The 14,989-nt window shown below is 44.4% G+C and overlaps 1 long non-coding RNA gene across 1 annotated transcript; it reads right to left on the bottom strand.

The window, feature by feature from the left end:
• Positions 1-11,854: 11,854 nt before the first annotated feature.
• LOC122927161 lies at positions 11,855-12,453 on the bottom strand. Its single transcript, XR_006387763.1, has 3 exons — positions 12,311-12,453; positions 12,117-12,227; positions 11,855-11,958 (listed from the first exon to the last, which is right to left on the bottom strand). It is a non-coding gene; the product is annotated as an uncharacterized LOC122927161 (long non-coding RNA).
• Positions 12,454-14,989: the final 2,536 nt, after the last annotated feature.

Genomic DNA, 14,989 nt, shown 5'->3' on the forward strand with positions numbered 1-14,989 from the left:
CAAATAACCTGCCTCATTAATGGCACGGCGGCCCGTGCCAGACATTTGCGAACGGTTTCGGGACCACGCTAACCCCTGCACCCTGCCTATACTGCCGCGTGGGAGCCGATGCATCCAGGCAGTTCGCTCCGGTGCAGCGTGACTTCCCCTTACCTGGGGAGCCGGCGCTGCCGACCGGACTTTAAGCAAGGGGCCGCTGACTGAGGCGGCAACTTACCTGGGAAGGCGGGCGAATGAGTTTGGACGTAGAAACGGTGGGCACAGCGCACGGTGCAAATAAGGAGCAGTAAGGCAACTGACCAGATGCACACGGATATGGCCACGATCTGTGTTGAGCAGACGTAGGATGTAGGGGAGGGGGAGTGGAACCTAAAAAGCATGGCAGAGCCCCTCCCACAAATACAGGCCAATGAATCGGCCTTAAAACTTGTCTCTTTAGGAGAATCTATTAGTGGAGCCCTTTTCTAGAAGGACCTGATTGAAGCGAATGGATTTTTCCCGCCACCCGTCTAGTCACCTCCAGTTATATTGCATTGAATAATAAAGAACTGGAGGACATTGTTGGTAAGTTCTTTTAACCCTTAAGATACCAGAGGTTTTTTTCATTTTTGGGTTTTCATTTGTCTTCCCTATTTTCCTTGAATCATAACTTTTTTATATTTCTGGTCACATAGCTGTATGGATGAAAAAAAGGGGCAGTGATGTGTTAAAACCTAGAGTTTATTAGGACAAATAATATCCCTAAATGGGAAGAGGAAGCCCCTACCAGACAAACTGTGCAAACATCGGCAAGGGACCTAAGTTGATAGGTCACCTTCAGGTCAAGTCCACTTGTACGCTTCAGGTGGTGCGAAAGTGTGACTGACCAAAAAACATACACTGTGTTGAGACCACGGCAGTGTGCCAAAGGTCTAGTATTATGCCAATAGGCGAAAGTAAAAGGGTAGATCTTACCGGTGATGGACGCCAGGACCGTGTAGTCCAATGCACAAGGGGAGGAGATTCTCGAACTTGAATACGTCCTCCAATAGGTTGTACCTTGGTGCCTGAGGGCCACAGGGAAAAGTCTGTCCCTGTTGATGCCCTACTTGGCCTATTGTACCCTAAGGTAACCTCCTAACATGGGGCCCCATCCGGAACAAAAGAAGTTACGAATTATTGGTACATTCGACTCTGCGGCCAGGCAAATTAAAGAGATCCTAGCACACAATTGGGATACACTCTTGATGGATCCGGATCTGGCAGATGTGGTCAGCCCTCATCCATCAGTGACTTTTAGGAGAGGGACTAACCTCAGAGATCAATTTGTCCATAGCCACTATAATCCCCCCAAAAGGAGGATGTGGCTTGACAAACCAATATACGGATGTTTCAAGTGCGGCCGTTGTAGCTTCTGCAAGTATGTTACCCAGAGTAAATCATTGACACTTGACTCTACGGGCTCTGCCCACCAGATACGTGATTTTATCAACTGTCGCACGGCAGGAGTGGTTTACCTCCTTACCTGCGAGTGTGGCATCAGGTATGTGGGCAAGACTCGTAGGGGATGTATAGGCGAGCATATGGGCAACATCCGTAATAACAGAGATACCCCGGTAGCGAGACACGTCCATTCGGCCCACGATGGGCGGGTGTCAGGGGTCAAATTTGTAGGCTTAGAAGTGATCAGGAAGCCACTACGAGGGGGGATTGGGATAAAAGGATCCTCCAGAGGTAGTGCTGGTGGATATTCAAGTTGAAAACCACCAATCCCCATGGCTTGAATGACCAGCTACAGTTTGGTTGCTTCTTGTGACTCATATTGCATTCCCGTCATACATATATTGGAGGGGGTGACTGGGATGTTTCACCCCTTCCATCGGTGGTCTCTTCTCTGTCTCCTTGTGATGTGTGACTAGGAGGTGCTATCCAGGGCACTTCAATTTGTTGGCTGTCCTCTGTTTCCTCTCCTAATCTGGCACCAGCTAGTGTTAACCCTTGCACTTGTATCTGGTGGCTGTCTTTTGTCTCCGCTCGAATTGTGACCAGCATGTGTCATTCAAAGTAATGACCACACTGTTTGAGCGGCGAGCATTATCATTGGTTACAAAAGTTACGATACCCTATCTAGATTCAGGGGGTTGCCTGCCATAAATGTCCCCTCTGAGGTCCCATGCTGGAGGTGATGTTAGTAGTAGGAGCTGTTTTGCTTTACCAACGACTCCTCCCACTCCCGTTACCTTCATTGGACAGCCGACACCGCGCTCCGCCTTGACCTCATGTTACGACATTCACGAGTGCGCCGTGACGTCACTGAATCCGCGCGGTGTATGGGCTGCACAAGGAGGGATGTTGCCCGCCGCGTCAGATGACATACACGCAATCACGTGGGTGGCGGCCACTGCCAGCCCTCTCCGTCCCTTTAAAATAAACAGCGCGCACAGTCGAGCTGTCAGACGCCGGCAGACAGGCGGTACACCAGACTGCCCTACCGCTTTCCATGGTAAAGGCCACACGCGTTCCATGTGACACACAGTGAGTAAACCAACTCAATATGCCATCAGTAAGAGTTGCAGCATGTCCTGAACCTGAATGGATTCCCTTTGTTGTTCTCCATTTACAGGTATCCGGGCTGTTTTGGACTACACATGTCCATTTAAGTCTGCGCAACCTTTACCCCTCTTTTTTTTCCCCCTCCCTCCATCTGTCATAATCACCCAGCTGGCCTAGGAGTGGGGGCTTCTCCTTTACTCGTGACCCCTGTCCCCTGATGAGTTAGGGGGTCCTTTAGAAGTAGAGGTACCTTTTTTCCTTAAAGCGTGACATATTCCCAAAACGAAACGCGTAGGGACTCTGAATATATCTACCATTATTAGTTCCTTACACCCTGGTAGTTCAAGCCCCTAACAGTGCCACTTCCCCTGTCCTTACAGGGTCATCTAGGGTTTGTTATTTGGGGTCAGGTTCTGGACGGGGCCACCCCTTGCGGGGATAGGACCCCTTGTTAGGGGGTTACCTTAGGGTACAATAGGCCAAGTAGGGCATCAACAGGGACAGACTTTTCCCTGTGGCCCTCAGGCACCAAGGTACAACCTATTGGAGGACGTATTCAAGTTCGAGAATCTCCTCCCCTTGTGCATTGGACTACACGGTCCTGGCGTCCATCATCGGTAAGATCTACCCTTTTACTTTCGCCTATTGGCATAATACTAGACCTTTGGCACACCGCCGTGGTCTCAACACAGTGTATGTTTTTTGGTCAGTCACACTTCCGCACCACCTGAAGCGTACAAGTGGACTTGACCTGAAGGTGACCTATCAACTTAGGTCCCTTGCCGATGTTTGTACAGTTTGTCTGGTAGGGGCTTCCTCTTCCCATTTAGGGATATTAATTGTCCTAATAAACTCTAGGTTTTAACACATCACTGCCCCTTTTTTTCACTTTTGTCTTCTTACAGTACTCTCTGGGGGGGGGGGGGGGGGGTGGATTCTGCACCTTCTCCCCCTAGGGACCACCTTTTTATTTTTCACATAGCTGTATGGGGGCTGAATTGGAAAAAAAACGCAATTCCTCCACAGTTTTATGGGATTTGTTCCTACAGCGTTTTGTTTATGGCAAAACTGACCCTTCATTCTCTGGGTCAGTATGATTACAACGATACCGCATATATATAGGTTCTTTATGCCTAAATAGTGTAAAGATAAATTTAAACTTTGATACATAATTATTATTTTTTTACATCACCATATTCTGACCCTCATAACTTTTTTATACTTATGTTTTTTTTAACTGAACAATCTGTAGTTTTTATTGATACCATTTTAGAGTGTGCATGACTTTTTGATCGTATTTTTATAAAAAATTTTGGGGTAAGAGAAGCAATGAAAAAATGGCAAATCGGCCATTTTGACCCTTTTTCCATCATGCCATTCGCTGTATTGAAATTTTTTTCGATTTTAATAGTATGGTCGTTTTCAGTCGCGGTGATACCCATGTTGTTTATATTTATTGTCATTTAGGTATTTATTTTTTATATTTTTTAATTATAAGGAAAGGGGGGTGATTTAAACTTTTTTATTTTTTAAAAACTTTGTGATGATTTTGTGGCTTATATATGAGCCTATAAATTATGTTTTTTTAATTTTGGTCTATCAGGGATTTTTAAAATGCCATTTAAACTCGATTTTGCTCATTTCTTATCCTGGCCTGTCATCTAGTGGCCAAAATAAGAATTGCAGCATGAACACTTTCAGCCTCATCAGCGAGGTTGAAAGTGTTCAGCACAAGTACCGATGGCCCATTTGGCCACATTTTTGCTCATTTAGATGCCGTGATCTCACTTGGTCACGGCATCTAAAGCATTTAATTACTTATTGCCGATCACGGTAATTAGCCGCAGGTCTCTGCTGTTTGAAACAGCAGAGATCTGCCGGCCATGGCGCCCGCTGCACATGCGAGCAGGCGCCATGTTTACACATTGCTCCAGCGCCGTACATGTACGGTGCTGGTAGAGAAAGGGTTAAGAGGTCCGAATTGTATAGCCTATATAATAATATGTGTCATAGAAAGTAGATGATGGAGGTTGAATCAAAATATTAGTTGTGGACGCCACACGTGCACTTTACAGATATCTGTGCAGAGCCGCAGCCTATACAGTGTATACAATTACTGCATGAAGTGTATAGGGTATATACGACTAGTGCAGTGCATGGATTGTATTGGTGTTTTTCTGTTTGTCACCTTAGGAGAATAAATTTGTGGAGCCCTTTTCTGGAAGGACCTGATTGCTGAAGAGCTTTAGTACATGAACACTTATAGTATTAGGAAACCATATTTTTTCCCTTTTTCCCCCCATAAAAACAGTACCTCACCAGTCCATAGGTTGTGTGTGGCATCGCAGTTTAGCTCCAATCAGTTAAAGATGTTTCCATGGGTTCAGAGCTGAACCCGGACAATTTTAGAAATGCTCCGATGCTCCACTGATACAGGCTAAATGTGTGAAGGGGAGCTTATGTCCGGGTTCAGCTCTGAAAACGGACAACCCCTTTAACCCCTTCAGTACCGAGCCACTTTTCACCTTAAATCCCAGGCTGATTCTTTTTTTTTATGATCAATAGTTTTTTTATTAGATTATATGCTCTGTCACATGGACATGTACAATAAGCCTATGGTATCATCCGAGTCCCGAATTGAGGGGATTACATCTGAGCAATATTCTTCTTTATTTTTTTTTCAGCATAATAAACAAAAAGAAATAAACAGGAGGAAACAAGAACATATAGAGCAGTGCCATCAACAAATCCTTAATGATCTGCGAGATGTATAATAACCCTAAACTGTGATTATAGAGTCCGTTGGCTCTGTCATGTCCCTCACCACCTCCCGAGGATCCCTGCCTTCAGAGCCTGACGCCGTGGTTGATGTTGGGTACAGACAGCTCCAGGATGACCAATCCCTTTCATACTTACTGATTGTAACATTTTTGTGAGCTAACATTTTTTCGTACAATCTGGTTACTTCTGCAGCTCTCACTATCTCCTGATAATCAGGGGTAGTTGTGCTTTTCCACTTGTCGTGATTGGAAGCTTGGTGGCGAGGAATAGGTACATGGCGATTGTCCTAAATCTGTATGGTGTTTTTGTGAGATCAATCAGCAATAGAGCCAGGGCAGGGTCTGGGGCTGACATCCAGCCGCATCAGAAACAGCATTAAACACCTGGAACCACAATGCAGATATCTGAGAACATTCCCATAGTATATGATCAAGCGACCCTTTGCCACCACATCCCCTACAGCAAATACAAGACGAACCTGGAAATATTGCACTAAGTCTCATTGGGGTGAGCACGGTTTTCATGTAAGATCCAAAGTGTGATGTGCATTTAAGGTTGGATACTGCAAATCTGATTGCCGTGGACCATTGAGCTGGGGAGAAATTCTGCTTCAGGTCTGCTTCCCACGCTAAGAAAGGGGCCGTTTTGGTAAAGGACTCTTTATCGTCCAAATATGAGTAGATTGGTTTGATCCCTGATTGAACAGCACCTGTCAGGGACCATTGTGTTAGAAGTTGGGGGTTCCCCTTAGTTTTGAACGAGGGGTTATCTGTCAAAAGATGCCTAATTCTTTGGTATTTGTAGAATTCTTGGTGTGGAATATGATATGTCCTTTGTATTTCTTCAAAGGACTGTAAGGAGGAGTGAGTTAGCAAGTCACCCACTTTAGGGCTCTTTCACACTTGCGTTCTTTTCTTCCGGCACTGAGTTCCGTCGTCGGGGCTCTATGCCGGAAGAATCCTGATCAGTTTTATCCTAATGCATTCTGAATGGAGAGAAATCCGTTCAGGATGCATCAGGATGTCTTCAGTTCCGGACCGGAACGTTTTTTGGCCGGAGAAAATACCGCAGCATGCTGCGCTTTTTGCTCCGGCCAAAAATCCTGAAGACTTGCCACAAGGCCGGATCCGGAATGAATGCCCATTGAAAGGCATTAATCTGGATTCGGCCTTAAGCTAAATGTCGTTTCGGCGCATTGCTGGATCCGACGTTTAGCTTTTTCTGAATGGTTACCATGGCTGCCGGGACGCTAAAGTCCTGGCAGCCATGGTGGTAAAGTGTAGTGGGGAGCGGGGGAGCAGTATACTTACCGTCCTTGCGGCTCCCGGGGCGCTCCAGAGTGACGTCAGGGCGCCCCACGCGCATGGATGACGTGATCACATGGCACGTCATCCATGCGCATAGGGCGCTCTGACGTCATTCTGGAGAGCCGCACGGACGGTAAGTATACTGCTCCCCCGCTCCCCACTACTACTATGGCAACAAGGACTTTAATAGCGTCCTGGCTGCCAAAGTAACACTGAACGCATTTTGAAGACGGATCCGTCTTCAAATGCTTTCAGTACACTTGCGTTTTTTCCGGATCCGGCGTGTAATTCCGGCAAGTGGAGTACACGCCGGATCCGGACAACGCAAGTGTGAAAGAGGCCTTACTGATTCCTCTGTCCCTCCAGGACTTCAAAGACAAGTCCAGAAGAATGCATTGTCGGGATTCAATCGGTGTTAGGTGGGCCATAGAAACCGTTGTGCCGTTACCTCTTTCATGATAGGTCTTCCATAGGACCACAGAGGTGAATATGAAGTAGGGGGGAAGAGACTAGATAAACCTGTGGTGCATAGAGGCCATGAGGAGTGCCTGCAGGTTCCGCACTGGGGCTTGTGACTGCTCAATGTGTACCCATTGTTTGCCCGTATCACCCACCAGTCCCTCAGTTGGTTTATTCTTGAGGCTAAATAGTCATCAAAAATTTTGGGTAGACTCAGACCACCATTCCTTTTATATTTACACATAATGCTTTTAGCTATCCGTAGTCTGCCTTTGTTTCAGACAAATTTGTTTAACATCCTATTGGTTGCGTTAAAAAAGGAAGAAGGGATCGGTATGGGTATTGTCCTAAATAAGTACAACAGCTTCGGGAGCGTTGGAAAGCAGCAATGCGTCCCATCCATGACATTTCAGTCTTAGCCATATTGTCTAGCTCTGCTTGCAGTGACCGAAGGAGAGGAAGGAAATTAGCTTTATATAAACTCTGGGGAGTAGCGGTTACTTTAAATCCCAAGTATTGCACTTCAGACTCCTGCCAATCTAAGGGAAATAGTTTAGGATCTGCTCGAAAGCCATAAGGGAAGGGCCTGAGATTTACCCTCATTAACCTTGTAGTATGAGAGAGTCCCATATGAGTGAATAATTCTACCTTTGCAGGAGAAGCTCCAGTGTTTTATACAGTTTTTACAGTCTAGTTGAAGTGATGATATTGTCTGTGAGAAGAATTCTTTGGATACAGGAGGAGAGACATTCAATTTTTTTTAACCCCTTAGGGACTTAGGACGTACCGGTACACAATGTTTGCCGAGTCCTTAAAGGGAACCTGTCACCGGGATTTTGTGTATAGAGCTGAGGACATAGGTTGCTAGATGGCCGCTAGCACATCCGCAATACCCAGTCCCCATAGCTCTGTGTGCTTTTATTTAGTTAAAAAAAACGATTTGATACATATGCAAATTAACCTGAGATGAGTCCTGTATGTGAGATGAGTCAGAGACAGGACTCATCTGAGGTTAATTTGCATATGTATCAAATCGTTTTTTTTTTACTAAATAAAAGCACACAGAGCTATGGGGACTGGGTATTGCGGATGTGCTAGCGGCCATCTAGCAACCCATGTCCTCAGCTCTATACACAAAATCCCGGTGACAGGTTCCCTTTAAGGACTCAGGACGTACCGGTACGTCCTAAGTTTAAAAGTAGATTGCGGCACAGCAGGGGTTAATAGGAACAGGATGCCCGCTGAAATCATTCAGCGGGCATCCTGTCACAAGGCCGGGGGGGCCATGTGACCCCCCCATATCGGCAATCGCCGCAAACCGTAGGTCAATTCAGACCTGTGGTTTGCGGCTTTTACCTGCGGTTGCGGCGGCGGGCGATACCATCGGGTCCCCATGCGGCTGTGGGGGGGACCTGATGGCATGGAAGGCAACGCAATGTCTAACGAAGGCATGGCGCTGCCTTCCGGTGACGAGCCTGTGAGATCCAGCCCCCTGGATCTCACAGGCCGGAAGCTGTATGAGTAATACACACAGTATTACTTACACAGCTAATGTATTCCAATACAGAACTATTGGAATGCATTGTAAAGGATTAGACCCCCCAAAAGTTCAAGTCCCAAAGTGGGACAAAAAAGAAAGTAAAAAAAAGTTGAAAAAATTACGTTTTCCCCCCCAAAAATAAAAAGTTTCAAGTAAAAATAAACAAAAACGCAATTTTCCCCAAATAAAGTTAAAAAAATAAATAGTAAAAAATAGGGGGGGGGGGAGTATACATATTAGGTATCGCTACGTCCGTATCAACCGGCTCTATAAACATATCACATGACCTAACCCCTCAGATGAAAAACCCCTCAGTGAAAAAATAAAAAATAAAAACTGTGCTAAATAAACATTTTTTGTCACCTTACATCACAAAAAGTGTAATAGCAAGCAATCAAAAAGTCATATGCACCCCAAAATAGTGCCAATCAAACCGTCATCTCATCCTGCAAAAAATGAGACCCTACCTAAGATAATCGCCCAAAAACTGAAAAAAACTTTGGCTCTCAGAATATGGAGACACTAAAACATGATTTTTTTTGTTTCAAAAATGATATTATTGTGTAAAACTTACATAAATAAAAAAAACAGTATACATATTAGGTATCGCCGTGTCCATATCGATCGGCCCTTTAAAAATATCACATGACCTAACCCCATCAGATGAACACCGTAAAAAATAAAAAATAAAAACTGTGCTAAATAAACCATTTTTTGTCACCTTACATCACAAAATATGTAAGAGGAAGCGATCAAAAAGTCACATGCACCCCAAAATAGTGCCAATAAAACCGTCATCTCATCCCGCAAAAATCATACCTTACCCAAGGTAATCGCCCAAAAACTGAAAAAATTATGGCTCTCAGACTATGGAAACACTAAAACATGATTTTTTTTTGCTTCAAAAAAGAAATCATGGTGTAAAACTTACATAAATAAAAAAAAGTATACATATTAGGTATCACCGCATCCGTGACAACCTGATCTATAAAACTATCACATGATCTAACCTGTCAGATGAATGTTTTAAATAGCAAAAAAAAAAAACGGTGCCAAAACAGCTTTTTCTTATTATCTTGCCTCACAATATAGGGCAACCAAAGTGTAATATAGGGCAACCAAAAATCATATGTACCCTAAATTAGTACCAACAATACTGCCACACTATGCTGTAGTTTCTAAAATTTTTGCAGTTTCTACTCTAGGGGTGCATCAGGGGGGCTTCAAATGGGAAATGGTGTAAAAAAAAAAAAACAGTCCAGCAAAATCTGCCTTCCAAAAACCGTATGGCATTCCTTTCCTTCTGCGCCCTGCCGTGTGCCGGTACAGCTGTTTACGACCACATATGGGGTGTTTCTGTAAACTACAGAATCAGGGCCATAAATATTGAGTTTTATTTGGCTGTTAACCCTTGCTTTGTTACTGGGAAAAATGAATAAAAATTGAAAATTTGCCAAAAAATTGAAATTCTGAAATTCATCTTCATTTGCCAAAACCTCTTGTAAAACACCTAAAGGGTTAACGACGTTTGTAAAATCTGTTTTGAAAACCTTGAGGGGTGTAGTTTCTTAGATGGGGTCACTTTTATGGAGTTTCTACTCTAGGGGTGCATCAGGGGGGCTTCAAATGTGACATTGTGTAAAAAAAACAGTCCAGCAAACTCTGCCTTCCAAAAACCATATGGCATTACTTTCCTTCTGCGCCCTGCCGTGTGCCCGTACAGTACTTTACGACCACATATGGGGTGTTTCTGTAAACTACAGAAGTAGGGCCATAAATATTGAGTTTGATTTGGCTGTTAACCCTTGCTTTGTAACTGGAGAAAAAATTATTAAAATGGAAAATCTGCCAAAAAAGTGAAATTTTGAAATTGTATCTCTATTTTCCATTAATTCTTGTGGAACACCTAAAGGGTTAACAAAGTTTGTAAAATCAGTTTTAAATACCTTGAGGGGGGTAGTTTATAGAATGGGGTCATTTTTGGGTGGTTTCTATTATGTAAACTTCGCAAAGTGACTTCAGACCTGAACTGGTCCCTAAAAATTGGGTTTTTGAAAATTTCAAGATTTTCTTCTAAACTTCTAAGCCTTGTAACATCCCCAAAAAATAAAATATCATTCCCAAAATGATCCAAACATGAAGTAGACATATGGGGAATGTAAAGTAATAACTATTTTTTGGAGGTAATACTATGTATTATAGAAGTAGAGAAATTTAAACTTTTGGTAAATTTGATATTTTTTTTATAAATAAAAAAGATTTTTTTTAAATTCATTTTACTAGTGTCATGAAGTACAATATGTGACGAAAAAAACAATCTCAGAATGGCCTGGATAAGTCAAAGCGTTTTAAAGTTATCAGCACTTAAAGTGACACTGGTCAGATTTGCAAAAAATGGCTAAGTCTGTAAGGTGAAATAGGGCCGAGTCCTTAAGGGGTTAAAGCAGATTCCCTACTTTACGTGGGGGGTGCCTTTTTTACCTCCAAAATACAAAGGATTAGTGTTCTTTGCACCAATACAATATTGAATTCAAGTCACGTAAATATAGCACCAGAACCAAGCTCATCACACACTGGGCCCCCCATAAATCAGTGTCACACATGGGGCCCATATAAATAAGTGCCACATAATGAGCCCCCATTCACAGTATGCAGCTAAACACATAGATCAGGGGTCAGCAATCTCTGGCACTCCAGCTGTTCAGAAACTACAACTCCCAGAATGCTTCATTCACTTCTGTTTGAGTTAGAAGAACAGCCAAACATGTTTGCATGCTGGGAGTTGTAGTTTCACAGCAGCTGGAGTGCAGAAGGTTGCTGATCCCTGACATAGATCCAGAACCAGAACCAAGCTCATCACATACTGAGCACAATGGGCCCCCCTGAATATAACAGTGCCCCCCATTAATCAGTGTCCACATAGATCAGTGCCACATAATGTGCTCCCAATTACAGTATGCAGTTGAACAGGAAAACTCAGGAAAACTCTGCTCGAAAACTCCAGGTGGTCACGCGAGTCTAACAGACGGTGGTGTCAGCGGTGCGACAGAGAGGTAAGTACTGAGGAACCCATCTTGCCTGCACAGGTCAGAAACCTGCTGGATTTTCAGAAAAGCTCAGAGAACCCCTTTAGTGTAAATCAACACCCATGTAATAAATGATTATCAGAACCAGGCTTGTCTAGGGTTTTCTATTCCTTTTATTACAGAACTTCTGCACTGTGGTCTCTTCCAAAAAAATGAAAGTAGAATTGAAGCTACTAAGGCGATTCCGCAGGCGGAGGTCACTGGGATAATGCTGAAGACATTGCTCTAGTAGACTCCATGGAACTCTTCTTTCCTATAAGACAGAAGACACATAAACCCATTCCTCTCTGCTGGTTCTGGCACATCAGGCTGACCGTGTAGGCTGACCCTTACCATCATGTCTCTTCTATGTACATCAGACCTAACACATAGATATTGAGGTCTATCTGAATAAGAAATGCAGGTTATTACCGGTTTTGTGTCACTGGGTCGATGGAAATGCTTGTAAAGTCCATTTCAGTTTCTTGTAGGCCATGAACTGCAGGGCTCCATCTGATGTTCCCAGCAGGCCTGGTACAAACCCTACAGATATAAGACATGAAGGTTACTGATGGTAAAGCCTGACATCTATGATGATTGTAGGACATTATAGAGACACTGATTACCTTGTGCAGGAATTTCTTCCTGCCCATGCATTGTAGTAAGAGCATGGAACATGTCCTTTTATTGTCATCATGAAGGGTTAACACCAGCATTGTACTGAGGAACAAGACAAGTAAAAAAGGGTTAAGGGATCTGCATGAAAGAAATGATGCAAGAAATGAGTCTCACAAGGAACAAACCCAAGACAACAATTATGTTCTGAACAGTGTAAGTATGGCGGTGCAGTGGTTAACACTTGTACCTTGTTGTCCTGTGGCCGTAGGTGAAAACTGGACCAGGACTACACCTGCATCATGTTCTCCTGGGGTATATTCACATGTGGCAGATTTGTTGCACATGATAGACTTATATCTTCCATTCATCTACTCACATCAATGGAACTGATTTGACCCATAAAATAGCGCAGTAAGAGGCACGCTCACCCTGTATGTATGGCGCTTGGTCTGAATACACAATGTAGGGGGTGCTGCGCTCTAGTGAATATAGCAGCCCACGTTATGGATCACAGAGGCTAGGCTCCCCACAGCCTACAATGGAGAGGCAGGCTGGCAATGGAAAGGCGGCCATTCCAGGTTATGGGGAGTACCACCTCCATGATCCAGTGAACATGGGGCACGGCTCGTCCATGCCAGAGGTGGGATCCCGCACCATAAATGTATATGATGGAAATACCCCTTTAAGCTCTATTCCATCATTTTACTGGGATTCTTATAGTAATATCACTACAAAATGTATGACTACAGTACAATGGAGGGAAAGCAGGCTGACAATCAATGTGACCACTTTTATAGCACCCAGCAAGGTTGTCACCCCAGGTTTTCATGCACTGATGCAACCCACCCCATCTGGTACTGCTGAATAACTAAATGCGTTTACCTTCAGAAGCCTTGGAAAGATGAGTATCATCTACTGTAGGAACAGCAATGGCCGCCAAATTAAACAGAAGATCAGATTTACATCTAATGACAGGTCACCACATCTTCAGTCCAGTCCTGTCTTGGGGCTTGGGGAGGTTTGGGTGACAGAAGCCCCTGCCTTTCTCCAACCAGATGAGAATATAAAGATATCAGTGTTTTCATGTAATGTTCTCTTACAAGAAGTAAAGCCTCACCTCACAGATTTGGGGTAAGCCCCTAAGTCTCTGCCTTAATTTACTAACAGGAGCAGAGATCTTGAAAATGGTGAGGAACTTCACTACAAAGCATATTTGAAAGCTACATTTGGTATAATTAAATTGTTAGGGGTACTATAACCCCCAGCATACCCATTATATATGTACATAAACATTACATAGAGGCAGTAATGGATCATATAAGCACTGTGGTTGTACCTGTAAAGCAGATCTTGACCAGGTTCTGCGGGTGTAGTAACACGGTACAGATGAATTCCCTGCTGAGGCCGGCCATCAGGTTCTCGTACTGGCCTATTCTGAAGAGCTGTCTCACTATTGTGACCGTGTAGGAGGTGGGCAGTGCTGGCTCAACAGCTGGTCCAGATGAGGTGGCCATGTGGATGTCTGATGTTGGCACTGTACACATATTACATCTAGGGCCCGAGTGGGCTTGAAATGCAGCCCAGGCACACATACCACAGTGCAACACAACATTCTTGCCCATTGGTGCAGGACAAACACCACAGTACAGAATATCTCCCCAGAAGTGCCAAACACAACAGTGCAGCAACATTGTACTCCCTCCAGACCCTCCCCTATTTGCCGAAGCTTTTTCCCCCTCCTCTACCGGGGGAAATATGTCATGGCTGAGGATGGGGAAAATCCTCAACCGTGCGATGTCAATAGGATAAGGGTAGCTGCTAGGCCAGGACGACAGGATCAGGGAGCAGGTCACCTCCTAGCTCGTCCCTAAATCTGACCCTGACTCCTAACCGTATGAGCCAACCCAGATGGTAGGAGGGCTCATACTCCGGAACCTAGGGTCCCTACTAGCCCTCATGAAATCCCTGGACTAGGAGGAGGGTAAGACGACCTGTTCCTCCTAGACACGGACGAACAGGAGTCTCACTGGCCAAGGAGCAAGGAGAGGGGAAACATATACAGCATATGGATATGGTAGGTGAGTTAAACCAGTACCACACCTACAAGTACTGATGTCCACACAAACATTAAGGACACAGCACACACACACAACTCACACAGGTATCCAGGACTGCAAAACAACATAGAGAGCATAAAAACATCTTCTTAACATCATACATATATTTTTTATGACCACAAGGGTGGCCCTCACTGGATAGATGGCATATAAGACCAGGAGGATGACTCCAGCATAGAGCATGGCTGCAGTACCCCTCAGCTACAGGCATCCAGCAGGAGCTAAATATCCCAAGCAGCCACACCCACATACTAGGAAAGGAGTTAACCCTTCCAATACCAGACAAGGTAAGTGTCACTTGAAGGGGAAATGCACACACAACTAAATCCCGTGCAGACCAAACATAGAAAGTGAACACATACAAACACACTTTGCAGATGCAACCGCATGCCTTGACAGCGAGCCGCCTAGCAACCAGCTCAGGCTGCTACACTGCCAACAACACCATGTTGCCAGCGGCAACCACACGTGAGGCAAGATACTAACTGTCCTCACCTGCGGAAGACAACAAGCAGACTGCTGACAACTGCATGCGACACAAAGAGTCACGACCAGACACATAGTCGTGAC

Source organism: Bufo gargarizans, chromosome 2 (genome assembly GCF_014858855.1).
Source record: "Bufo gargarizans isolate SCDJY-AF-19 chromosome 2, ASM1485885v1, whole genome shotgun sequence".
Taxonomy (NCBI): Eukaryota; Metazoa; Chordata; class Amphibia; order Anura; family Bufonidae; genus Bufo; species Bufo gargarizans.